This window comes from Apostichopus japonicus, chromosome 15 (genome assembly GCF_037975245.1).
Source record: "Apostichopus japonicus isolate 1M-3 chromosome 15, ASM3797524v1, whole genome shotgun sequence".
NCBI lineage: Eukaryota > Metazoa > Echinodermata > Holothuroidea > Aspidochirotida > Stichopodidae > Apostichopus > Apostichopus japonicus.
The window spans coordinates 21,545,091-21,573,033 of NC_092575.1; the positions used below are offsets into that span (position 1 = coordinate 21,545,091).

The 27,943-nt window shown below is 36.5% G+C and overlaps 2 protein-coding genes across 3 annotated transcripts in view; one reads left to right on the forward strand and one right to left on the reverse strand.

The window, feature by feature from the left end:
• LOC139980687 (interstitial collagenase-like) overlaps nt 1–27,943 on the reverse strand; it is a 145,888-nt gene that overhangs the window by 46,922 nt on the left and 71,023 nt on the right. The gene's annotated exons all lie outside the window — the stretch shown is intronic.
• Nucleotides 1–27,943, forward strand: part of LOC139980691 (neuropeptides capa receptor-like) — a 103,250-nt gene that overhangs the window by 8,928 nt on the left and 66,379 nt on the right. For both annotated transcript variants that reach the window (XM_071992524.1, XM_071992523.1), the window contains exon 2: nt 20,867–20,946. The gene's annotated coding sequence lies outside the window, so the exon portion shown is untranslated. The remainder of the gene's footprint in view (nt 1–20,866; nt 20,947–27,943) is intronic.

Here is a 27,943-nt window from a genome sequence, read left to right on the forward strand (position 1 = left end):
TGTGAAGAAAGATGTGGGCCTCCATCGACTAATATTATCTTGCCGACGGCTCTCGACAATGAACCAAATTCATCTCTTTGTATCAAATTCTCATTCTGGATTTAAATTATAGCCAATCCAACAGATCCCTCAAAGGGAATATGAAGGAAGTTTCGGAGCACGAGTTAATGGCCGGGAACCCTCAAAGAAGAGGGAAAAATTGATAATTTCATACTAGCATATCGAATAAAAAACAAGTCTTTGTGATATTAAAGGCATTGAAGACTCGCCCGAAACCTTGTGCCGCGCATTGAAAAAGTTAACTTTCCGTTGCTTGCAAATGACGTTTTCTTCTTGTCGCTACAAAATGCAGACAGTAATGAAACGTGATACCTTGTTATCTTTTATCTAGACCTGAGATGTCCACGCTGCTATGAACACTGTGTTGTGGGTATTGACCATAGCTGTATGCATTGACTGTACACTATAGTGTCTAATTACCGACGGTAGCAAGCTGTGTGTGTAGTTTCTGGGATCGATGGTGGTATCTAACACTTCTGTTACACGTCATTCGAAACTAGGTCAGATTACCGGCATGAGACGTTTCTTTGTGCACGAGTCTTCACTCCCTTTTAAGTTGAAGATGATACTCAGCAATTACACAGAATCCCTCGCTTACATTAGATCACGAGCAAGGTGTTAAATTATGTAACCCTGGCTCGCTGTGGTTTAAAATGTTAATAAATCAAGACTGTGATTTGAATCCCCGAGAGGCCAAATGATCCAGAGAGGATCAGACCATGGCCTCAGTGTTAAAGTTGTAATGTAAACACAGATTGGCGTTAATCATGCAAGGATCAACTGTGACATTAAAATTCCATTGTTATTTGTTACTTGTGTAATTAGCTTCATAATTATGTTGGCATTAATTAGTAGTCGCCCTGCACATCACATGGCTTTATGGTAGTCTTGTGCCTTCTTGTGAAGAACCCTTGACTTCTCGTTTTCGGCCCAATCTGACTCTGATAATATCGAGCACATGCAGGGTCTAATATAACAATGGAGGGCTTCAAAATCAGTTTAACCCTCAGAACACCAAGGGTGGGGTCAGTCGCCCAGTGTAAACGCTGCCTAAGATGAATGGGATTTAAACTTACAAAAGTATAACAGAATAATTGGTGTCAACTTGGATTTCTCAAGTGGGTATATTTCCTGATGATAGGCTAATAAATGTCCTATTATGCAATATTGCTAATGAGGCCAATGATACAGTCTATTTCGCTTTATATTTCAAGGAAAGATACAATTACAAATTAACCATAATTATACATTCTGGTCATGAATATGCAATAGTTTGTGTAAAATAAACAATTATAGAGTACAATGTCAAGTAAACAAAAAAAGTTTCAGTCCATGAATGAATTTTTGAATATTCTGACAAGCAATTTTTTGGGTATCTACTGTATATCTATATATATATAATATATATATATATATATATATATATATATATATATATATATATATATATATATATATAATATATATAAATATATATATATATAGATATATATATAAATATATATATATATAGATATATATATATAGATATATAGATATATATATATATATATATATATAAATATATATATATATATATATATATATATATATATATATGTATATATATATATATATATATGTTTATCTATGTCAATTACAGAAAGGCCTGATCTTTAATGGTGGATCTATATCAGTCCATCTTGCAAGTTGGTTCATTTATTTCATACAGAAGCTTTTCTGTCAGATCATTCATCAGATAGGAATTAATTTAAAGTATATTATGCACATTTTGTACATTTTTCATTTGTACATTTGTTTAATGTTAACGATTGGGGTAAATTCAAGTACGTACTAGAAGTTTGATATGGTTTCATTAAGGTTTTAACCGGCCAGATTTTATGTTCTATAAAACAGGTTTGTAATAGTCCCACAGAGACTGCCATGCATACATCGACGATGATTGAAACGTCATGCGCTTACATTGAACCGGACACAGATGCCAGGTCGGAATTAGACATGATATATCATAGGAATTAATAACTCATGGGAGGTTTACATTGAACCAGTACTATACTGGACCAGGAATAGTGCAACAATAGAAAGATATATATGATTGGACATATACCACACAGACAAGTATATACATCACACAGACAGGAATATACATCACACAGACAGGAATATACATCACACAGACAGGAATATACATCACACAGACAGGAATATACATCTCACAGACAAGGACAACATCCCTCACTGGACTTGTAAAACATCAGAGGATCTCATGTACATCATTACACAGACAAGAACATACATCACACAGACAACAATATACATCACACAGATAAGGACAACATATCCCACAAAGACAAGGACAACATCCCTCATTGGACTTGTAAAACATCAGAGGATCTCATGTACATTATAAGACATACATTACACAAACAAGAACATACATCACACAGACAACAATATACATCACACAGATAAGGACAACATATCCCACAAAGACAAGGACAACATCCCTCATTGGACTTGTAAAACATGGAAGGATCTCATATACATTATAAGACATACATTACACAAACAAGAACATACTGTACATCACACAGACAACAATATACATCACACAGATAAGGACAACATCCCTCACTGGACTTGTAAAACATCAGAGGATCTCATGTACATTATAAGACATACATTACACAAACAAGAACATACATCACACAGACAACAATATACATCACACAGATAAGGACAACATATCCCACAAAGACAAGGACAACATCCCTCATTGGACTTGTAAAACATCAGAGGATCTCATGTACATTATAAGACATACATTACAGACAAGAACATACATCACACAGACAACAATATACATCACACAGATAAGGACAACATCCCTCATTGGACTTGTAAAACATCAGAGGATCTCATGTACATTATAAGACATACATTACACAAACAAGAACATACTGTACATCACACAGACAACAATATACATCACACAGATAAGGACAACATATCCAACAAAGACAAGGACAAAATCCCTCATTGGACTTGTAAAACATGGAAGGATCTCATATACATTACAAGACATATATCACACAGAAACAAATATTAAATTATTGGAGAAACAACCCACATCGACCCACATCATTAACTTACACCAGAGGCTGGCATATACCTTGGACACGGAGGCAGACTTGACTTAAATCAATTTAAAATTAAAATGCACAGACCAACTGTTTTACATATTGACCCATTTTTCCACTTTTTTTTTTAAATTAATTTGCTTTCTTTGTAAAGCGCCTCGAGCAGTGACTTTTGTCTACTGATTTGGCATTACATAAGTCTCATTTATTATTATTTTATCTCAAAACACATCAGAGACAAACTGACTTTAAGTGTGAGATAGAAACCCACTGACTTGCTTTATTAGACTTGCAACACAGAGAGAGACCAACCTGTATCATTGTACTTAAAATCACAATAGATATAAAGGCCCATTTCATGAACCTACGTATGCAACATGGTGAGGCCATGATTGCAAATGGTACAATTTGTAAATCAAGTATGCTGCATTCTCCAAGCCCCTTGAGTGAAACCCCTCTAAGCTCCCTCGTGGGCAACTATAAACTTTGACCCCTCTGAGATGCGTATCTGAACAACAACTAAACCATCCATGTGGTATTAGTATTAATTTTGGTTGAGCTCGAATAAATGTTAATTAATTATGACTCCCAACTCAAAGGTCATTGACAGGTTAATTACTTTGCCAGCGAAAGCTGTCTCACCTGCGCATTCCAATCTTTGATAGCTTTTATGGATGCAACTGGATACCATTTATTGATCGCAACGGACGTACCACTCGTTTGGACGTCTCCCTCTGATGGAGTTGTACACGAAATGGGAAACAAAACAAGAGTTGATCTAAAGATTTCAAGTTCAATAACGGTTGGATGAAGACCAGAGGATCGTACGTGACTTGATACTTACTCTAATGGAAAACCACTCACAATGTCAAAGGGGTGGAGGTAAATAATAATACAAATCAACTCCATAACAGCTTGTTAAACTAACAGAGTAACATTGATCTGGCGAGAGAGACAGACTGACAGAGAGACAGACACAGGGATAGAAATCTCAGACATGCAAATTAATCAATCACAATAAATTACCTTATTAATATACCCACTGCAATTAAGATAAAAGTGTATTTTACCCGTCATGAAAAAATAACCAAAACTTTAAGGCTCTTTATATAGGATAATAGTGTCATTTTAACTGGATGTTTATAAATAATTTTGTAAACTAAAGTAAATGTAATGTAAACTAATTTATTTTCATCACAAGAGCTGTGATTGGGATGGGGCGATAGGGAAAAGGAGATTGGAGAGGTTAACTTAGTTAACTCAGCACTCTCACTAATCACACTCATCTTAACCTAGATGGAAAGAACGAAAAATAGAAATATGTTTGGGTTAATATTTCGGTTAATTATAGTCTTCCTGTTATTATTCTTAAATAAATGATTTCTTTTACTTAAGATAAATTTATGACTTTTTGAGGAATGTTGTATAACTAGATCATTGCCTACCAGAGGTAACTGCTTTTATTTCCCTTCTCCCACATCCTCAACCCCCCCCCACCCTCCTCATCCCCACACCAACCCTCTCACTAGATTCATCCTATCCAAATAGTTATTGCTATGTAACACTGAGAGCTCTCAATCCATTCATGGTTGCATGTATCTCGAGTGGATAGCCCTAATCTAAATTAACAATTTTTCTCTTTCTTTAATATGTCCCCTCCAACCCCCCCCCCTTTGCCCCACCAGGTACCCCTCATCCCACCTATATATCTCTCTTTCAACAGTTTAATATAATGACACACATCAACAACAGGATCACCATTTATTCTACCCAAAACCCATTATCATCTAAATAACGCAGGGTTGGTATTACTAGATCTAAGAAATGAAAAGACTAAGGTTCCCATTAAGTACTTACGGTGCCCCTCCCCCCCCCCCCCGCCAATAATGTGGTTCGTCAACCAGCTGATCAAACAAATCCGCATTACAGGAAGGTCTATTTAACATCATCAGCCGGAAAAAAGAGGAGATAAAAAACTAATCAGGTAATGTAAAAAATTCTACGACGCTAATGTATCGACTTTGTGAGACGGGTCAGTGAATGCCTCATATATTAAATTTTAACAAGCAAACATTTATCAGTTCCGTAAATGTAATGTGTAGCTTTAGTATAGCTGGTAGGAAAAGAACTGTTCATTAGTAAAAACCACTTCCTGGGTGGCTGATCAAATGAGTAAATTTCCAATCTCCACAGCTTTCAGAAACGAAGAAAAATCGATACTTGAACATAACCCACCGACATAGAAAGTATGTGTTGATTCTTCATCATCGCTGCTGCATGCGCAGTAGACACGTACGTAAAGATGCGATTTGTGTTTCGGGCCTTAAGGGTACGGGGAAAAAAATGTCAGGTGACGATTCATTAGAACCGCTCCACGGAATCATCTTGTTTACAAGCTACCGAGCTAAAACAACATCATTTGAGGTTAAATTCTCGCTGTATGTTGCTGCAAGCATGGTTCAGTAATTCGAGTCTTAGAAAATCTGTTGGAGAGCTTCGTACAGCAGATCGGCTTTTCGATGGTGAATAGACTATCCGTCCGGTCCGCAGTAAATCAAGTGGAACTTAAAGTCACTGGCAAGTGGCAACTTATATCTCTTGGAACTAAAAGCTATAACATGAAGGCCGATAGGAGGCTGACAGAGGCAACAAATTTACATACCGATTCAGCAGCTGCCACCTTCTTAGCTTGTTCGGTTGACGAGACAGAACATTTTGAAATGCATTCATGCTATGAGAAAAGTACACATTGCACAATCATTAATGTGAGCTCACACATGGACAACACATCAAACTGTCTCTCTTTGTCCCTAGTTACCTCATTCCAACATTTACAGACTCCAGCTTTTGCCATAACTGAAGTTCCTTTCTTAAGGTACCATGTCAAAGAAGGAGTCTGAAGATGCTGCAGCCAGGCTGCATCTATAGGACACGTATCTACTGTACTCAACAGTTTCATTATACCATAGGCATTGTATCTAGGTCTTTTACTTCTGCTGCAGCTTCCTGCAGCCAGGCTGCATCTGTAGGACACAATCTACTGTACTCAACAGTTTCACACCATAGGCATTGTATCTAGGTCTTTTATAGCCCTGCTGCAGTTTCCTGCAGTCAGGCTGCATCTATAGGACAAAATCTTCTGTTCTCAACAGTTTCACACCATAGGCATTGTATCTAGGTCTTTTACTTCTGCTGCAGCTTCCTGCAGCCAGGCTACATCTATAGGACACAATCTACTGTACTTAACAGTTTCACACCATAGGCATTGTATCTAGGTCTTTTATAGCCCTGCTGCAGCTTCCTGCAGTCAGGCTGCATCTATAGGACACAATCTACTGAACTCAACAGTTTCATTATACCATAGGCATTGTATCCCGTTCTTTTACTTCACATGCAGCTTCCTGTAGCCAGCTATAGGACACAATCTATACACATCTATAGGACACAATCTACTGTACTCAACAGTTTCACACCATAGGCATTGTATCTAGGTCTTTTGTAGCCCTGCTGTATGCAGCTAGTCTGTTTGAAACACAATGCCCAAGAATTCATCACATATTCAACATCACCAAATTAATCTTCAGTTGTGTTTGAATGTGATTAATTGTCCCTGATATTTTATGTGGAATTTCAATTTGCCAGTATAACTAAGTTAAATCATCCATTATTGACACTATAAATTTTAATGATAAATTGAAGAAAATCATCTTTTCTTATAGTTAAAAACCTAAAATTGATTTTCTGAAAAAACTTCCATATCTTTCTTTTAAGCACACAAAGACTTTCCCAAAGTCAAACTTCCCCACCCCCTGCCCCACCCCTGCCCCCACCCCTGCCCCCACCCCTCAAAGAAAAATAGGAAGACAAAAGGGATAAACTAGGGGTTGTATTTGATGGTAACTGCCAATTCCAGCCACTGAAAAATTGTTGATTAATGACATACATAATTAGGTCATTTTTCATTTTTACATACTTTCTGACAAACTTCTCTCTGCCAGCTGAATGTATATATTTCTCAAGAAATTTCTAAATTAAGTGGGAAAAGTCTAATTTCGAAAATGTTTCTGTTCATAATCCACTTGCAACTTCTTCAATGCTCTGTTTAACAGTTTCCAAAAACATGCATAATTGACAGCATTCTTCCCAAAGTTGGCACTCTACTAGGGAATGAGATGGAGGCAAGATTCCTTTAGGAATTCCTTTTGCAGAAATACACTGAGAAATAAAGTTTTTTTTTTAAAAAGGAGAAGAAAAAGGTTCGGTTAAAAATATTTCTGGGCTTTCAAATATCGGAGAGCATGCTCTTAGGGTGCGTACTGGGTTTCAAATTGCCCTTAACTACCAATTAGAATCTATATTATCAGGTTGCACGAGAATCTTAGACGAGCTCTCTCTCTCTCTATCGCTCTCTAGTCCTTCTCAAATAAGTGATTTTTCTCCTGCTAAACCACTCGCAGCAGACACTGTCATTTGATGATGGGACTTCACTGGTACGTGACAGGGCTTCCTTTATTGTAACTGACATTGTTTTGCCATCATGTCGACTCTATCGATACACCTCATTTATCCGTACTTCTTTCACCCTTGGGGGAGATTCGTCACACACCGCGGGTAAATCCGTTGAGACATAAAGCTTTCTTAACACTTCTTGACTGAGTTGTAGTGAGGATTATCTGCTGGATTTATAACGACGTGTTTTGTTTTTACGCACGGTCAACACTGATTGGCGTTAAAACAAATCAGGTTAGACCAATTGTTGGAAGATATCCAGCAAAACAGAAACAGAAAAAAAAAAACATCAAAAAAAACCTGTCGTAAAGCAAATGAGCTTTAGAGTTAAAAATACTCCAGTAAGAAAATACGACAGACACTTCAAAAATTTAGATGAACCATCCAAGTCATGTTGGGAGAGGTTGGCTAAATTCGGGCTTCGCCAAAAATAAGAAGATAAAATTCTCACATTTACTTAAGTTTCCTTTTTGAAAATTGGGATGATCATTAATAACAGGTTACTCTAAGAAATTTCAGAATCAGTGGTTTTAAAAGTACTTACATTTGCCCAAATTTTTAGTTTAGATAAGAAAATAGCTAAAAAATATCTAAAATCTTCATTTTTGAACTCTTTGAAGTTATAGAGAGAGAAGCCGAAAGATTTTATCTAATATCAGGTTAAATATTCATCTCTAGGTGATCACTTTTGGTATTGCTATCAAAGTTTTACTTTCCACAGGAAGGGGTTGGGTTGGGGATGTATGAGGGGTGCATGGGACTAAATATGTCCTTTAAAAGCAACTTTCCTACCAATAGGTGTTTACACACATCAGACTTGTCTGTGAGTCTGGTTCTCATCGAAAGTCAAGAAGCTACCTTTACTTGTCATTTATTTGTATACTCATTCTAGAGAAATTCAGAGTATAAGTAAATATTGATACTAGTGCAAAGCTGCATAATTAAATATACATATTGGCTTTTACAGTTAAATTGTTCTCATATTCATACTTCTACCATTTTAGGGAAATTCTACTCGTACCCATGCTGATATACTTGTAAATAAGCCTGCTGACACAATCTAATTACATTTTAACTTTACAAATCCTTTTTTAAAAAGTTTTCGTCGCAAGAATGTGTCTCATTTTATTAGTGTCAAAATTAATGTATACCTTTGGATTCTAAGGTTTTACATCATGTTAATCACAGACAAATTAAAAGGTCTAAATGCAAATTTCCAAGTATTTTCCCAAGTATTTATGAATATATAAATAAAAGTTTTATCCATCACCCAATTGTCCACATCATCCCTATAGTTCTTGTTGTTGGAGACAAGATGTTTAGACAGCTGAGATCTGGCAATTATTGTAGCAGAAGGTGTGTCCATAAATAAATGAATATTGAAATAAAAGTTTTATCCATCACCCAATTACTTCCCTATACGTTCTTGTTGTGAAGAGACTACTGTATGTGAAGGAAAAGCATTCTTTGTTTCAAAGACATGCACTTTCCTTTGGATAATTCACCTTAAATGTTTGCCAATCTGTGATTATAACACCATAGAATGGGGGCATTCAAAGAGAGAACATTATCCTTAACATTAAATATTCATATTCAAACATTAAATATTCATATTCAAACACTAGATATTCTAATACTAGCTTAAAGAGCGTGAAGACTCGCACAAAAAGAAACGTCTAATGCTGGCAATCTGACCTAGCTTCTAATGAGGTGTAACAGAAGTGTTAAACACCACCATCGATCCCAGAAAATACACACACAGCTTGCTACCGTCCGTAATTAGACACTAGTGTACAGTCAGTACATACAGCTGCGGTCAATACCCACAACACAGTGTATAGGCGATACAGCAATGGACATCTCAGGTCCAGCTGAAGATAACAAGGTATCACGTTTCATTACTGTCTGCATTTTGTAGCGACACAAACAAAACGTCACTTACAAGCAACAGAAAGTTAACTTTTTCAGATGGCCGCACACGGTTTGGGGCGAGTCTTCAATGCCTTTAAGCACACAAAGTAAAATAGGCTCTCATGATGTAACCAAAGACTTGCTGTAATGCGTTACTGTTATGCAACATTTAACAAGAACATTTCATATTTTTGTACAATTTTTTTTTTATAAATACAAGGAAAATGATATTATCATTACATATTCATGATAAACATGAATATTCCAAACTTATCAAAACAGGAAGCATGTAATTATCTAAGAGATCAAGTTTCCTAAAAATGACAGTCCATTTATTTTGTTATTCTTTAGCTGTCAAATTAGTTCACCCATTTTTGATTTCTCTCTATTTTTCTATTACTTTAATATCGCATATTCATGTAAAAACATGAATAATCAAATCCTATCAAAATGAAGCATCATGATGTACATATATAAGCGATCAAGTTTCCTCAAAATGACAGTCCATTTATTTTGTTATTCTTTAGTTGTCAAATGAATTCCCCCATTTTTGTTTTTGCCCTATTTTACTTTTTTTCCTTTTTTGTAGATATTTCAGGTCAGAAGTTACAGACATAAGAAATAAATAATATATGACTAGATCTTGATGCCTGTAGACAATTTTGCTGAAATTGATTTTGTTGTTGGCAATATTGAAATAGATTTTTCTCTCTATCCTGGGGCAACTTTAAATCAAGGAATCGATGCTCACCAACCTCATAGATAACGGATCCGAGGGGCAGAAATGACTTTTGCTACCTTCATCCCCCTTTGTATTCCTCAAAGAAAAAAAAGTTAAGATTAAATATTTGGCCATTTGACCCCAGAGGTTTTATTTTCCTGTGAATTACACCGGTTTAACTTTGATTTTCATCTCTGGCCCCAATTTCATATGACTTTTGATAATTCCTTGTAGACATTGCTTGAAGATTACGGTGTTAGGTCTGCTATCCCAAGAGATGGAGCTTATATAATACTTATTCATTTACCTCTTTTATCAAGATTGATTTAAAAAAAGAAATGGACTTTCCTTTGGAGTAAGCTTCTGAAATATTCATAACAAGAACAAAAACTTGGAAGTACACTTATATGTTACAGCATTACAGGTCACAGGGTTCACCTAACACCAGTGGCGGAGCTACGGGTATTGGTCAGGGGGGCGAGAATGGTGTGTAGGGGCGCTTTCGATTCTATCTAAGCGGAGCGCCAACACAGGTTGGCGCGGAGCGTACAGAAATTTTTGAGTAAAGATACTCCCTAGATCACCCGTAATGACCCTTTCCGGGCCTTGCTAATTTGCAGATAAACAAAGAATAAATATAGGTGTCATTGTCATTTTGTCAGAAAATTACACCAACAAAATGTGACAAATGTCAATAGGTATTTGAGAGCGTAATAAAATAGTCAATAATCGCGAATAAGTAAAATGTGGTAAAAAGCTGAAAAGGGCGCCAGCAGTCCGTTTGAGTCCGTCAGGGGGGGCATCCGCCCCCTCTGACTGTATGGACGCTCCACCACTGCCTGACACCTATATTTTCTGAATTATACAAAACGGGTCAGGTCTGAAACGAAATTCAAATATTAAAAGGTAGTCAGTATAGGCCCCAAATTATAGCACGCTATAATTGCTAGAAGCTTTCAAAAAGTACTTTACTGGAGGTCTTTACTCTCAAAATTGTTCTCAGACATTTTTAAGGAACACACAAGATGACCGAATGTCCCAGTTAGGAAAATTTCCCTCGAAGGTTGTTGCATTAAAAAGGGTTTATGAATTTTGACCAAATGTGACCATATTTGAATTTCGAGAATATTTGCAAGCCAATACAACATACCTTTAAAGTCAGAACTGCTTGGATCCGAAACATGAAAAGTATTGGATCTTTTGAAAAGTCTAACGAAATACTTTTTACTGGGTTTATTTGTACATGAATTATGCCAGATTTTGATCTCTCCCCTCAATTGAGTATGACACTCTATCAAGCCATGTAGAACCTTCTTTTTTTTTCTCTTTTCTTTTTGGAGATTACGCGAGTTTGGCTAATCCCAAGAGATGGGGCTTAGATATACTCAAAATGGAAACTGTATAGATTGGATTTCTTATATTATTATTAGTTTCTGACTATGTCATTCACTTACCTTTTCAAATTGTTAATGAAAAAAAAGGGGGGGATTTTTCTCTAAACTAACTAGTTAAAGCTGACAAAGTCAAGGTCTATGAAAGGCTGTTTCCTGAAATGTGTATAAAAACAGATTGAAACATTGGTATTAAAACTATAGTGCATGTATAAACAACGCAACCACAAAAAACAAGTATGATTAACTTCTGGCAATTGCTTATTCATTCAGATACATAACCTGAGTTTTAATAGTCTCATTTTCTGATGGTTACAAAATTATCTTTGAGTAAGAGAGGGAGGATGGGAGGGGAGGGGGAGGGGAGGTAATGGAGAGGTAAAGTATAGACAGCTGAGAAAGTGATTAACCATTGATTTATTGTTTCTGATTTAACAGCCGGTTGAATACATCTCAGCAACTAGAGGAGGAAGGGGTGGGTGTTGGTATATTGTATGTCAATGATTCTACATTGACCATGATGTCCTTAAACCTAACTAACTATTTATCAATTAAATCATTGGTCATATATAGCAACACTTTTGGCATGGAGAGAAGATGGATGCCATATCTTCAAAGTAAGATATACATAGTCACACTTACTCATGTTAACAAATATATTAACCATTCGTTTCAATAGTTTACCTGTAATGTAAACAATTTATTGGATCAATCAGCATGCTTGGTTTTAAAACTTTTAAAGTCAGATTTCCCACTACCAGGTTGTGTGTAAAGTCAATGTAAACTTTAGTGAAAAATGAATCCATATGTTATTTATGCCACAGTTCTTGAAAAACACTTCACTTTTTTGTAGTATATTGCAGCAACTGTTCAAATTTGTTTTCCAAATTTTTTCAGGAAGTTTCAAAGACATACAGAATGACTCAGCCCAAAATATGAGTGTATACTGTACATACCATCAATCAAACTTGAGACAAAGTCATAGGTTTCACCGAGTAAACAAGTAAAATTCAATTCTGTTAAAGTAATTTCATCGCCGAGGCAACCTTGGACGTCACCACTGATCACACACGAAAAAAGTAAACAGGATATTTTCAAACATTTCCTCACTATTTGAAAAATGCATGTTGGCTATATCTATACGCCATCCAAAGGGCATCGCTATTTGATTTTCAGTATCGAATAATTACAGACAACTCAACCAAGAATAACTGAAAAAAGGGGCATATTAATGGATAACATTGAAAGAGAGAATCTTTACTTTGATATGTCATTATCGTCAATAAGAATGGAAAATGTTGAGGACATTTTAACTATATCAAAGAGTCGATTAAGAAAGGAAAATGGGAACCACTCATGATGACATTGTGGACATGCTGTAGACTAAGGGGTTCCCTAACTGGGGTGCATGAACCCAGCGGGGGGTGCGTGAGTCCATCCCAGGGGGTTCGTGAGACATTTCTGAAAGTCAAAACTAGAGTACTTTTTGTTGAACTAAAATCTGGTATATCATATAATTTAGTAATGTACAAAAGTCGTACCTATCGACAAACTCTTTTCGCGTTCCACACGCATATATGTTGTCATAGTAGTGCATGTGATAAATAACTGAATTAAACAGACACAGGCTGTTATGCGTATTATAGTATAATAATGACTCAGATAGTGTCTCGAAAATGTTGGGGGTTCGTGGACAACTCTGACATCCACAGGGAGTTTGTGAGGGGATAAAGTTAGGGAAACCCTGCTGTAGACCATTAGCAGGCCTACACTATACTATCGGTCCAGTTTGAATTTTAATAACACATTTAATTAATGAGAAATGAGAGCCTTTTACCATGGAGATCGAGTCATCAATTAAAGTGGCTGAACTGTATAGTCTAATACACAGGACGATTAAATCAGTTCCAGATCAGATGCACGATACAAACCCCAAAAGGAAGATTAAAACAAGACTTAATTAAATCATGGCCTCTAATGACACGTTTAAAATGATTGGTCATTACCAGCTTTTCAAGAACAAATTCTGCTGAATATCATCTAAGCTTCTCTTTTGTTTTATATATTAATTGAAAAGAATAGGTTTTGGTCGAGTGCATTTTCATAATTCGTGAAAGAATGGATCAACATCAATTTAGCAGTTACGCCTGCATTGTCAGGAGCTAATTAATTTATCCTCAATTTAGCCTTAAAGGTATGCTGTATTGGCCCCAAATATGCTAGATATTCAAATATGGTCACCTTTGGTCAAAATTCTTAAACTGTTTTTGATTACAACCTTCGAGGAAATTGTCCTCACTGGGACATTTAGTCATCTTGTTTGTTCCTAAAAAAATGTCTGAGAACAATTTGATGAGTAAAGACATCCGGGACAGTACTTTTTGAAAACTCCTGGCAATTATAGTGTGCTATAATTTGTGGCCTATATACTGACTACCTTTAAAGCTGAAGGAGTAAAATTTGAGAGATTTTAGCACATTTTAAGGGTGAATATCTTGAAACCCTTGATGGCTTAATACAGATCACATTTCTAGTACTCCATTAAATGTTTCTTTTCATCTTGGATTATGTGCAAAACTCGACTAAGATTCTGCCTTAAGTCATCGATTAAAGCTAAACAAGCTGCGGTAGGCACAAGTTTAGGCTTTGATCAGCCACTGACAAAACTCACCTCAAAAGTACTCTTCTAGACAACCTGAAAATTTGAATTAATTTGCAGACATGAAAAAAGTTAACATCAATTACCCTTTCCTTTATTAGATTGCCATCTGTATTTCATACATCCATACGTTTTTGATAGCAATATCATGCAATCAAAGCTGTTGATGCCCAACATTCTAAGTTCAGGGGGATGAATACACTTTAAAGAATGACAGATCCCTGCAAAGGTCACAAATGACTGAAATTTAATAACAACGTAACTTGCATGAGCAGCTTTAACGTTGAAAAATTGATTTGAACTTTTCATGTTCTTAGGGTTTATGTTGGAATCAACGTTATATACTGCAGAATTTTTAGTATTAATATGATAAATTATATATATCTTAGTACGGCAGGTCTCCTATTAAGTAATAATATTTTTTTTTTCTTACAAAATTCACAACTGATAGATTTAAATGGGAAAAAAAGGTTAATATTATGAAGAAGTGAACCAATCAAACCATGTCTAATTTTTAATATGTCAGAGATGTTTCGATCATTTGAGAAAGTTATTTAATTATTCAAATTGGTAATTTGCATTGATCAATATAAATAAATGAAAAGCATGCAAAATATGATCATTTCACAAATAAAATGTTAATATCATTTACGACAAACACCTTCAAAATGTAAAACAACGACAGTGGTATATATGTCATCCCTGATCAGTATGATCGATGGGGAGTAACTGCTGACAATGGGAAGCCTCATGAATATGCAATTGACTTAGATCGATATGAATAATGCAAAATATTATATTCAATAGTTTCTAAAAAAAGATGTATTTGCAACAAATTTGACAAGCACAATAGTTCCATATTTTTAAACTAGGTTTTGTTAACTAGCAATATTTCTTAGCAATGGATGCTTATAATGATGGGGTATCTTCACCATCTCTGAAGAGGGCGCTGTCATACAATTGTAAATGCGCCCTTTAATACTATACTGCCATAACAGTTTACCTGCTAAAGGCATTTCAATAGGCTCTTGCAGTAGATCGGGGAAAATTGAACTGTACAAGTGACTTTTCCATGTTCGTTTCCTATGCTAGGCTTGGTGAATTGTTTACGTAACACACAGGCTAACATTCCAGACTAAAGACCTTGAAAGGTGAAGAAGTGGGCAGTGGCGAAAAAAGGAACGGCAGTCTTACTAAATTGCGGATTTTCAAATTGATAGGTCCTAAGGGTGTCCCTAGATACGGCTCTGGGTCCTAGTGACCAGGATCCATCCTGTTTACAACCTCGAAGGCCCTTGTGTGGTCGGGTCCTTCTCGCGTTCTGCAAACGACAACAATTTATGGCTCTAGACAAACAGCATCAAATGCTAGCTGGCTTAAATTTATTCACAATTTAGGAACCTTTAGAAAGTAGAGTGGAAGATGGTTTTGGACTCTTGGTTGTGCATCCGCTTGCTCACAACATGTATATGTTTAGGCATAGAATGAAGAGTGGATGCATGTTATGTATTTATAGATGTGTAAAAGTAAGTTGGCCTGACGTTTCGATCCTAGCAGGATCTTCTTCAGAGGCTAAATGATAAGTAACTGTAACAGAAGGGACAAAAACACGCACAGAATACAGGCAGGTTAATGAGCATGGTGAACACAATGAGATAGATGTAAGGGGGTTAGTAGACAAGAGATGGAGAGAGGTATTTATAGATGGTTAGACTTTTTGTGCTGCATCGAACCACGTTTTTAAACAAGGATCACCTACATAGAGTTTCAAGAATTGCCATAAAAACAACACCAATACGTTTTTGAACAACCTGACCTATGTGATTCAAGATGAACAGCTAAATCAGTGTTTAATTGGCAGTATTTAACTACATATTCCCCTTCATATTGCTTAGAGACCTCTCCCCCCCCTACCATCCCCTCCCCCCTTATACACTTGCTTTTGAAATTGAAAGTACATGAGTTCAATATCCGACCCATGTTTTTACCATTATAACCACATCGTCTATATTTTTAACAAACATGAGGCTATTCTTCACTTCGTCAGATCAAATATGCTCCGGGCTAAATTAAGCTTCCAAGAATTTTGGAACGGAATTTTATAAAATACAAAAATCGTGAAAGCACAAAGAACTTATTAAAGACAGAGTGTAACAAATGTGGAGGAGTTTATGACGTTTTCCCCGTCTTTGGTTCAGACATTTTCTTCATATTTGACAACTGCATGGTCTTAAATTTCAATCAACAAGGTCAGTGCACCCTACCACCCACTCCCTGGTTTGTGTTGAGTACCCTTATCTTACCCTTGATTTCAGTCTTTTACGCATCTTCCACTTGGAAGTTATACCCTAAACCGAGGATAAAGTTGTTGGCAAGTTGTTGGCTAGTTTTACATAAAATTCCATCCTTGGAAAACCATGGACCCATCTACCTATAGGTGGAGAAGCAATATCTTTTTTTTATGATCTCATGTGTATACAGCAGGCAAGAGGGTATACACTTGGCGGATATTAAGATATGTTGAAGGCACGACTGTATCAGAAAACGAATTATATCATCTTACATGCAAAATTTAGAGAGAGATATTAAAAGAAGAAATCTCTCAAGAGTATCATCTTCACAGCTGCCAGCAAATTTGTTTTCAATTAAAACATATTTTGTTGTATTTATGAAAAGAGAGACATCAGACATCAGTGACTATATATGATATTAATGTTGACTTATAGCGTGCAAGAAGCATGCCATTCCTGCAGAGCATAAATTTAGAGGCCGGTATAACAGCATTTTTTCATGTACGTAAGGAAAAATCTTGGATTAAACATTAGACAAAAAGAGTCCCTTCCTACTCCCCCAAGCACATCCCCTCCCCCACCCCCCCCCCCCACCACATTCCCCTCCTTGTACAAAGGGTAGTAAAATATTTTGTCATTGGTAGAATATGGAGGGTAATCGAAAGTTATTTTGAAGAGTCGCCATGGCTGTTCAGTGTCAAAATGGTTACCAGAATTCAGTCTAGACATGCTAATGTTGTGAGGAGATAGGTAAGTGATAAAAGCAAAGTAAATCGATCCACATTTTCTATAAATATTCATAAAACTTGCTCATATATTTCCACACAGTGAAGTCAGGATTCAGTCTCACTTGGTTGGAATTGTAAAGCAAAATTCAAACTGAAAAAAAAAAATTGTAATAAAGTCTCATATTCAGGAAATAATTTAGTGTTCTAAATTTAGTGTCGCATTTTCAAAGACTGATTTTGTTTTTGTTGCTTTCATTGAATACTATATCAGTTCCTGTGTAGAAAACTGCTATGCATGATCTTTACACTACCTCGTATAGCAAATTGGCCATATTGTATAACATTTTATTATATTATTATTAGTATTATTATTATTTTATTATATACGATACTCAGTGGATAAATAAATTTATTCCCCCAAAGTAAACTGCAGCCAGAGCTAAAATCTATTTGCAGCTTAATTTCTAAACAACATTAAACTCAAACCTTGTCGCCCACATTACGGAAGTTAAACATCCTGGCTACCATCACAAAACAAGACTACCGATGCCTCCTCCTGAAAAATGATACCTCGAAGAACCAACCCATGATCCTTCCTGAGAGGATGCAGTTACAATGAGATAAAGGTTTACGACGCACATTTATTCTCTTCGGCGACTTTGATTCATCATCTTCCGATAAGCTACGAATGTCCGCTTGTTCGGATTCAAAATAACTAGTCTCACTTTTTATTAGATTTCAAGGTTTTGTAAAAATTAATAAACAAAGATACTTTGTGAGTTTTTGTCATTGAAAACCATTACTTCAAAAAAGTAAAAACGTAAAAAAATGAACCAAATTGAAATAATAATCACTTTATTATTTCATCTAAAAGTTTTACATAATTTTCTATGCTCTTAATTATGTAGTTTCTTCATGTGTATCAATCAGATACCCAAATTTGAATACTGCCAACAGGAGTTGTAGTTCAGCTACTATTAAAGATGTAATTCCACATTAAATGTGACTATGTACACACAAAATGCAGATTAACATTTTCCACAAAATCAATTTCCTTTCTACGTTGAATATTTAATAAAAATAAAAATAAAAATAAAATAAAATAAAACTGTTAGCAAACTGCTTATCCACTAGAAAGCCCGTCTAGGAGAATGTGTAAAAGTAAGTAGGCCTGACGTTTCGATCCTACCAGGATACTGCTAGGATCGAAAAATTGAATATTTAATGTTAAAAAATTGAATATTTAATGTTAAAAATTGAATATTTAATGATTATTTGTAACACTGCTGCTTCAATCCAACAGCTCCCACGTAGCATCAATGATTTATAATCCAGTATAGTCAAACATTCCTAAAGCTTCATAAGAAGCCGTATATTCCACGTTCGAAATCATAAAATATTATAAAACTGATTCTTCCTATCCAATGAGTGACGATTTGTTTTGATGTCTGTGACGTCTGGAAACGATACAAATCGTGTTTTAATGTTCTATACGAGAGTCGGTGGTGCCATCTGCAAATTAAAATTCCGGTTAAACATTTTGATCTCCGATGACAGGCCATAAAGCTGTCAGCCCCCGAAGACTGCGAATCACCAAAAACATGTAACTGGGATGTCGTTTTTAAAAGTCGAGTAATAGGAACAGCTGCAGCCAAGTTTCTGTAATATTTCACTCAAATGTTCATCTTCCCAGAATCATTTGACAAAAATGATTAGAAGTATCTGCCAAGAGCAATCATCAGTAAAATCCACAAAAAATTTGCAATTATTACAGTCATTTCAAAGAGGATTTTAATTATGAATCTTTTTTGTTCATAAGTGACAGCGTTTCCACAGACTTTTTAGGCCTGTCATAGACAAAAATTGAGGAGTTTATTTTTCTGATCTTCATGCAGTTCAGGATCACAATGCCTCCAAATATATGAATGTAAAAGTTTCAGGACTAACATACTTTGTGGGGAGATTTCGAACCCATCTTGAATGGGTTTGTTTAAACCTAACCCTAACTCAAACGATGAAGCACATAAGAAATTAGTTTAATGGCAAACCTACATATTTTATCAAATAGGCTACGTATTAATATCAGGACACTCAGCTCAAATTTGAGGTTAACCTATAAAGTCCGTATAAAACTTGGAAATTTCTAGTTTTGTCCCCGTATTGAAACCTTTGTGTTACCAATCGAATACTGAATCTCATAATTCAGAAAGCCTGTTGGGAGGTAGCACACATAGCCAGGCTTCAGAGAAGTCCCATCCATTCGTCCGTCCATCCATGTGTCTGTCCATCGAATGCTTCCCAAATACAGCTATGAATCTATCACTTCCCATCAATTTGCATTTATCCTAACTACACATCCTGTAACCCTTCAGTATATATCCCTGTTGTTCATCTGCAACATTTGCTTTGTACCCTAAGGCTTAAATGAAGTTTACATCTGGAATACAGGAAAAAACATGGATCGGAGAATTTAGTCGTCTCTACCAGACTGTGCCAGGAGCATTACATACATTGCATGTAATTAATGGTGTTACTAGACCAATTAATCTTCCCATAGGCTATTGCTATCACTTCGTCTACATTCCTGAGTTCACCGTTCAAACCATTTCTTTTCGGCACCTCAAACTTATGTTGACCGAGTCCAGTCGTTTGATTTTCTACCTTCTGTTGATCACCACAAACATTTTTTACCTTGGTTGACACACCTAAAATATGCTGGGTTCTTATAAAATTGTTTTGTTGAGGTGTCAGTTCCCCCACCCCCCATCCCCTTCCCCTGGATTATTCAGGCATCTCTCTCATGTTCAAGTTGACAGTTGACAAAACTTTAAACAAGGTTTCCAAATGGAAAGAAACAATCACACGTTTAGTGCTGAATATAGCAATTCAATGTTTCAGAATACAAACACCACGGCTAGAAAGATGTTTCACTCATGAATAAATTTAAGGAAAGGATGGGCTCTCATATGTACTGTAAACTTTCACGCTCCATTGCAACAAACACTTAACACATGCAACAGTGGTCGAGACAAGAACTGTTGGGTACAAATTACATTCGCTTGCAGTTCCAGAGAAGAGAAGGTTGAAGACACTTTAAGAACAGGACAAGATATAATGCCTCAAGTTTGAAACATGAGGCCATATTGGGCATGTCAAATTTGGTACGTAAGAGGACACACTCACAGATTGTAACATTGAATCTTGACCGACGGTGGGTTACGCTGAGTGCAAAAAACAAGCATATTAGTTACCGTTTGATGAAAAAAAAACAAGTAATCTCCCGCATGTAAGTATGCCTTTTTGTTGAGCTTAGTCAAGTGTTACGGGATTGCAGACATAAAGCTCTGTAAATATAATGTATTGTATTGTCTTCTTCATGCAGTTAAGAAGTTACAATCACACACACAGAAAACAAAAAATTCAATATGTAAAATGCTTTGTTTTTCTACATTTCAGAAACCTTTGGATGATCTGTGGCACAACTTCCTTTGAGGAACATCTCGTGATCGGCAGTCGGATATTTTTCCTCAGAACAGGTTGGTGAAAATTTGTACTTGAAAAGTTAAGTAAAAATAAATGCATACCCGGTGCAAAAACAATATTTCAAAACGGTCAAAGCGGTACATGCAAAAAATATATTTTGTAAAGTTTGAAACGCTATCCAATTATGTTTCTCTTTAAATACTTGATTACCAGTTTCTATACCGTGACAGTCGGAGGAAGGTAGCGGGGAGGGGAGTGTAGGGGAGATGCGTGGCCACCATCATTTTGTGACACATGTTTGGAAGTAACCTCCCTTGTTTTACTTGTAATTTTGGCAGTCCAATATAAATTACCAATCCGATGACAAATTTGAAAAATTTGTCATCGAAGTTATGTTTTTCACTTTTTAAGCAAAAGTATCTGATCCATTAATTTGAACACAGAACGACGTTTCTTATTTGATTCTGTCATTTGATGTGGACGGCTCTTTCAGTGCATTTGCTAAGAGTGAATCGAACCCCCTAAAAGGGACACATAGCCTGTGGGGTCAATGATTGACCTAGTTTCTTGCATGGGTATATAGCTGTTCATCATCATGCAGGGGTTGCCAAGAATTAACCATTATTTAGCTAAGAGATGGTTCATCTTAATAACAACTAGTGACATACAGAAAGCTGTGATCTGTATCGTACAAACAGTAATCACTGCATGTGTTAATTGAAAAGCCATGGGGTTACGTTAATTAGACAAAATAACACTGGTATATATTGACCTGGAAATTTCTTGATGTGTTAATAATTGCCACAGTGAGTTCTGTCAGCACAGCATATCGAGGGTTTCCTTCTGTCAGAACTGGCACAACCAGTTCATTTGGTTTACGGCTAAGCTGTCGATTATAGATATATTTCAGCCCCGAATTTTATATGCATATTATGCCAGCATGTGTAATTTCTTTAATGGAACAGGCTTTTTTGGATGGCACGTACACTAGGATTCTTTGAAGGTCCCCTGAACCTTTAGGAAAGTCTTTGCATTTCAAGTCTAGCTAGCATGCTAATATTTGGAAGCCATAATATTAGGAAGATCATAATATTAATATTAAGTTAGACTGTGTTTACTATATAAGCTGATTAGTTTAATAGCATGCACCCTCACGTGGTTGTTTATTATAGTGTTAAATTTAAGGCATCGAAGACTCGCCCCAAACCGTGTGCAGCGCTCTGAAAAAGTTAACTTTCCGTTGCTTGCAAGTGAAGTTTTCTGCTTGTCGCTACAAAATGCAGACAGTAATGAAACATTGTTATCTTTAGCTGGACCTGAGATGTCCATCGCTGTATTGTTTGTACAGTGTGCTGTGGGTATTGACCGCAGCTGTATGTACTGACTGTACACTAGTGTCTAATTACGGACGGTAGCAAGCTGTGTGTGTATTTTCTGCGATCGATGGTGGTGTCTAACACTTCTGTCACACCTCATTGGAAACTAGGTCAGATTACTGGCATGAGAGGTTTCTTTGTGCGCGGGTCTTCACACCCTTTCATTGTAACTATAGCCAAGTCAGCTATTACTTTAAACAGTAACTTATAACATCTACTATTGCTATATATGTCACCAGAAGGCAACAGCTGGATTAGTGATTCCTTGCCACATCTCACAATAATTAGAAACATTTCAATAACGCTGCATGCATGCCAGATTTTCAAGTGGACTATATTGTTGATGTATTATTAACGTGATCAATATGCTTTTTGCACTATATACCCATCAATTTCATTCAAACCTTTAAATTCTTGGAATTATCATGTTCACACCGTATTCAGACTTTTGACCTCTTTTGACCTCAAATGACCTTTGATATCTACAAAAACCAGCAGGAATCCTACACTCACTACAGATACTAAATATTAGTAAGCTGATGCATCCATGCAGAACTTGTTTAATAAGATTTTAAGACTTTGATTTCAAAACGCACAGATATTCCCCCTCCTTTTGACCTCAAATGACCTATGATATCTACAAAAAACCAGCAGGAATCCAGAACTATAACTATTAGGTGGATCCAAATACTGTGTATGGGTAAGCCCCATCCATGCAGACCTTGTTAAAGAATTTCTTAGACTTTTGTTTTAAAACATACACACATAATTCACATATGTATACACACATGCCTTTTATTATCGTTGTGTGGATTCCTTTTGCTTTCAGCAAGAATCAATAATGAAATACTACCGCACTTACACTGTCTTAACATATGTTGTCAACAGCAACACTTTCAAACATCGTACCATGCATGTCCCATTTAAACGACATTGAAAATTACATCAACTTAGAACCTTTTACTGTCAAAACAAATTCCGATTCGGTACTGAAAATTTGAAAGCTGATAGCAGGCCAATTCCCTGGCCTTATTAAGGGTTGTATCAATATTCAACTAGTTGGGAGCACAATTTCAACGCTCCCAGAGAGAAAACAAATTGATAACGATGCTCCGAAAGCCAAAAATAGACAAGAAATTTCACTCGTTTTTTTCGTGCTCTTTCGCCGATATCGGCACCCCATCCTCTAAAATCAAATTAAGGAAAGTTTTTAAAAGATCTTTTCTTCGATCGCAGCAAGGGCAGCAGCAGCAGATCGGTGACTCCAAAAGTGAGTCAAATTCTATTTATTATTTAACAGCCTCATCATCCAGTCAATCACATCCCTGTAATGAAAGGAACAGAGCCAATATATGGATGCTTTAGGCAGCGCTCAACATTTGGAGCTGATTATCGGTGAAAATTCCGATGTTACTCGATACGGAAATTCCGTGCTACCGATTCAGTTCATATACGTTGATTTGGTTTATAGTTTAGCTTAGTTTAGTTTGGGGGGTCGAGAGGGGCAAATAGTCCCTCCGTAGGCGGCCTGTCTATATTAGATGGTGATCACGGGTACGTCTGAACACTGCACTCGGTACGTGTTCAATTTGTAATGATGTACGTTCAGATCGGACGCAGCGATTTGAACCGTGCGAGAATCTGGGAGGATGAGAACCCGTAATATATGTAATGTAAGCACTTAGAAGCTCGGGGGGGGGGGGGGTTGACCTAGGATCAGTGGTGACCTTTCAACTTCCCTTGCCCATGGTTACGCACAGCAGAATTAATCGGCATTAGTAGCAGTACTGCACGTAACACACAGTTTACAATTTTCAACACCTTTCCTTCTATTATATATATGTTAAAAAGAAAACGTCATATTTCTGTTCAATGATTGTGAGCGTAGCCTGTGATACAGAGCAAATGGTCAGAATCAATTTAATTACTGAACACCGAGTGAGCGAGGGGTCTCATCTGTTATATCACCGCAGACCTATTGGAACTCTGTTTAGAAATAGCTGTACACAGAATCCTCAAATCCTCTTGCGATTCTGAAAATAACTTTCTGGAGGATTCTTTAAATCCAATTGACATTTTTGGAAAGAACAACCGACTGGGGCAGTCATTCCCATTCTTTCACAACCAAACCCTCTGAGAAAAAGATAACAAGATCACCCATTAACCTCTATACTGTCAGCTTTTCTGCAACTTGAGACAATGACCTATAGTGTTCCCAACCTTATAGGAAAAGCTGATTGAAATCGTTTAAAATGTCAAGATGAACTAGCTTGGCCGGTCAAGCTCAGGTTTGTTTTAAACAATACAGAAGAGGCAAACAGACAATGGTCGCTATTTCTAACTTGCTTTTAGTATTTATCGTGATCAATAATTATTTGATGAAAATGTATCAGTAACTGAGCAAAGTACTAAAATGTTTGAGAACTGAATGATATAATTTTAAATACTTAATAACTGATCAAATTACTTCATCAAGATGAATTCACTTGACCAGTGAAAGAACTCTCTAGGAGGCTAAAAATCAGTTATATTTATAGAACAATTTCTATCTTATTTTAATTCATAAATATTCCAAATTTTTGGTAATATTGGAGATCTACTTGAAGACCAAATACAATTAACAGATTGCATATTGATCCCAGGTGAGCAATAGTTCATAAGAATAGACCGCCAGAACTAAACTAGGACATTGTTAAATTTCCTTTGAAAATGAATTGAAAGAAGTTATAAAATGTCAACGAAATAAATGTAGAGGAAAATTGTTATTCTTTGGGACAATTTATGCCATTTTATGAATAAAGTCTACTCGAATTCAGGTTAGGCCTGGACTCAACTCGAACCCTGGAAGGAATCTATGTTATTTTCATTGCCTACTATAAAACACACTGTAAGCAATTACGCCCGAATTCTTGTCATATTTGGGTTAATATTATAAATGTGTTGATGTTATCATAATGGAGCATTAATTCTCCTGTTTGCCAAGGTCATTCAGATTGGTTGCCTCAGTGATTTCAACCTCCTGAAATTGGGTTTCTTTTATGTTCCTGGAGCAATTAATCCACCATTGTTTTGTTAACATCTATATTAATTGCTTCTTTATTGCAAAAGAACCTGCAATGGGCTCTATGTGGACGGTTGCCAGCCGATGTTTAAAGTGTGTGTTTTTTTTTTCAAAGCAGTGGCGGAGCTAGGGGGATTGGTCAGGGGGTAGAGAATGGTCTGTATCTAAGCGGAGCGCCACCACAGGTTGGCGCGGAGCGTACAGAAATTTTTTGAGTAAAGATTCTCCCTAGATCGCCGGAAATGACCCTTTCCGGGCCTTGCTAATTGGCAGATAATGTGACAAATGGACAGTATGGACGCTCCGCCACTGTTTCAAAGTCCTTCTGCACATGTATGTATTCCACACGTATGTCAATAGGTGTTTGTAACTAAGTGAAAGAATCATGCCATCTTCGAGGGCATGTCACTATCGGAATTAAGTTAGATATCGCATGGGTAAGGAAAGCTAGCTGATGAAAATAATATGTGCTGAAGATGTCAGTACCCAATTTAGTTTAATTTTACATTATTATTCAATGCAGGCAAGTTCAGGGGGTGGCAGGGGGAGGAGGGGTAGAAAAAAAAGTTGGAATTAAATTTTAAACTTTTCTTTTCTTTGTCATGTCCACAGTTCCTCCAGATAAACCCATCCATTACCTGTAAAGTTCTTTATAATTCAAACATGCAGGGTGGGGGAGGAGGTACCTAGATCAGATCAGCCAATACTCTTTTAACTCTATTAATAAACCAAAATGCTGGTACACAAGAGAAGTTTTGGAAGATTCTGTGTCAATGTCACACACTTGAATCCTTTTTACGCATTCACAAAACTTATCGGCGGGCACATGTAAAATACACCTTTCTTTACTAGTTCCCAACCTTTATGTCCGTGATCTACCAGAGACGTGGCATTCTTCATGTCAACAGAACAGATTCACAGCATCCTCTCACTATCAACAAGACGACATACCAATCAATAGCGCAGGTTTACATCCAGCCCGTAATTTATGGGGTATCCCACTCCACTTCATTGATTGCAACTCTTCACCGTTGCACATGTTGTAAACACCTAAATGTTTGAGAGAACCTAGCTACAGAATCGCTTGATAGAATCACGATTAAGTTTTATATTTCTTATGACTTGATTGAGACGAGAGAAATACAGAATAGGAGCTGTCTGCGGAAAGTAATCAGTCAAAACAAATTTATAATATTTATGTTGTGAGCATATTCAAATTGGGGGGCTGGGGGTAGGGAGAATGGGGTGGGGAGAATTAGGGGGAGGAGGATCTCTGTGTCGGTTGGTTTATTGCCTGTGATGTGTGGGATGAACACTTGGTAACCTTACACACTTTGAAAGATAAAATGTGCTATCGAAGAAGTATCAATTCAAATTACATGTGTGCGATGAATTGAACTTATTAACACTTGGTTACTTAAACACTTTCATTGAGAATCGGAACAAGTTTACTATAAACATTATAGAGCAAGTATCAATTTGCATCTTGTATATGCGATGAATTCAACTTGTATTGACACTTGGACACTTACTTGGACACTTAATTGAGACATTTGGAACCAGGTTTGTTCTAACACAGAACAAGTATCAATTATCAATTATTGTGATTCATATAAAATGAAATTTAACTGACACTTGGTTACTTGAACATTTGACACATTAAGGAAGGTACAGTATTTGGTTATAGCGTTCAAAATATGTATCAATATTTGTGCACCTCATATGAACAGGATTATTTTTCTGTCAAAACTGATTTTCCCATGGTGCAAATTTAAGCATTCCTGATTTCATACAAACATGCCAACTGCACCGTTAATTATGACCTCCCCTCCCAGCCTCTACCATTCCACCTTCATATCATGATTTGACTGATGAAAATTTAAAAAATACCTAGTTCTCTCAAAAATTTTATTACTATTTTTGTCATTTATGTCCTATTTACTGTACTCATGTAACCAACCCAACAAGAGGCATGTTTTCTTAAACACCGGAAATTGTATTAACCATTTGATAAACACAAGAGCCAAGCAGCTCTCTTCAAACTTTGATTTATTTATAGCCTTTCTGCGATGCTCATGTATATATTTGAACGGCTCAAAATTCAACATTTAACTTCACATGGCGAAATTTTCCCTTTCAAGCTTAATCGATGAAAAAACTTGAGAAATGGAATATTGCATGAATTGTCGATGCCAAGAATAAACTGTGGACAAAATTATCAACATCATAAGAACGGAGAATGTTTAGAACAGGATCACTTTCTCTCATCCAGCTTCCCCAAACTCCTTTTAAATTTAATCACTTTTTGCATTCACCATGAGTTAGGTTTCACAAAACAACTTTTACGAGCGGACATAAATTTCCATTTCAATCCGGTTCGTCTGCGGGATATGGTTACCATGTCGGTGAAGATCATTTTGCTCTCCACGTCCCATTCACAGAATGACATTTCGGAGCAATCGACCGTTATAAGGAAGGGAATATTTGCGAGGTAAGAAAAGCAACAAAAAAAAAACCCCCGAGAAATATGACAGGACATCTGTCCATGCTCCGTTGCTAAAGACCGGCACCGTTAAAATATCGGGCATTCGATGACTCTCCCCGGGCTGCAGT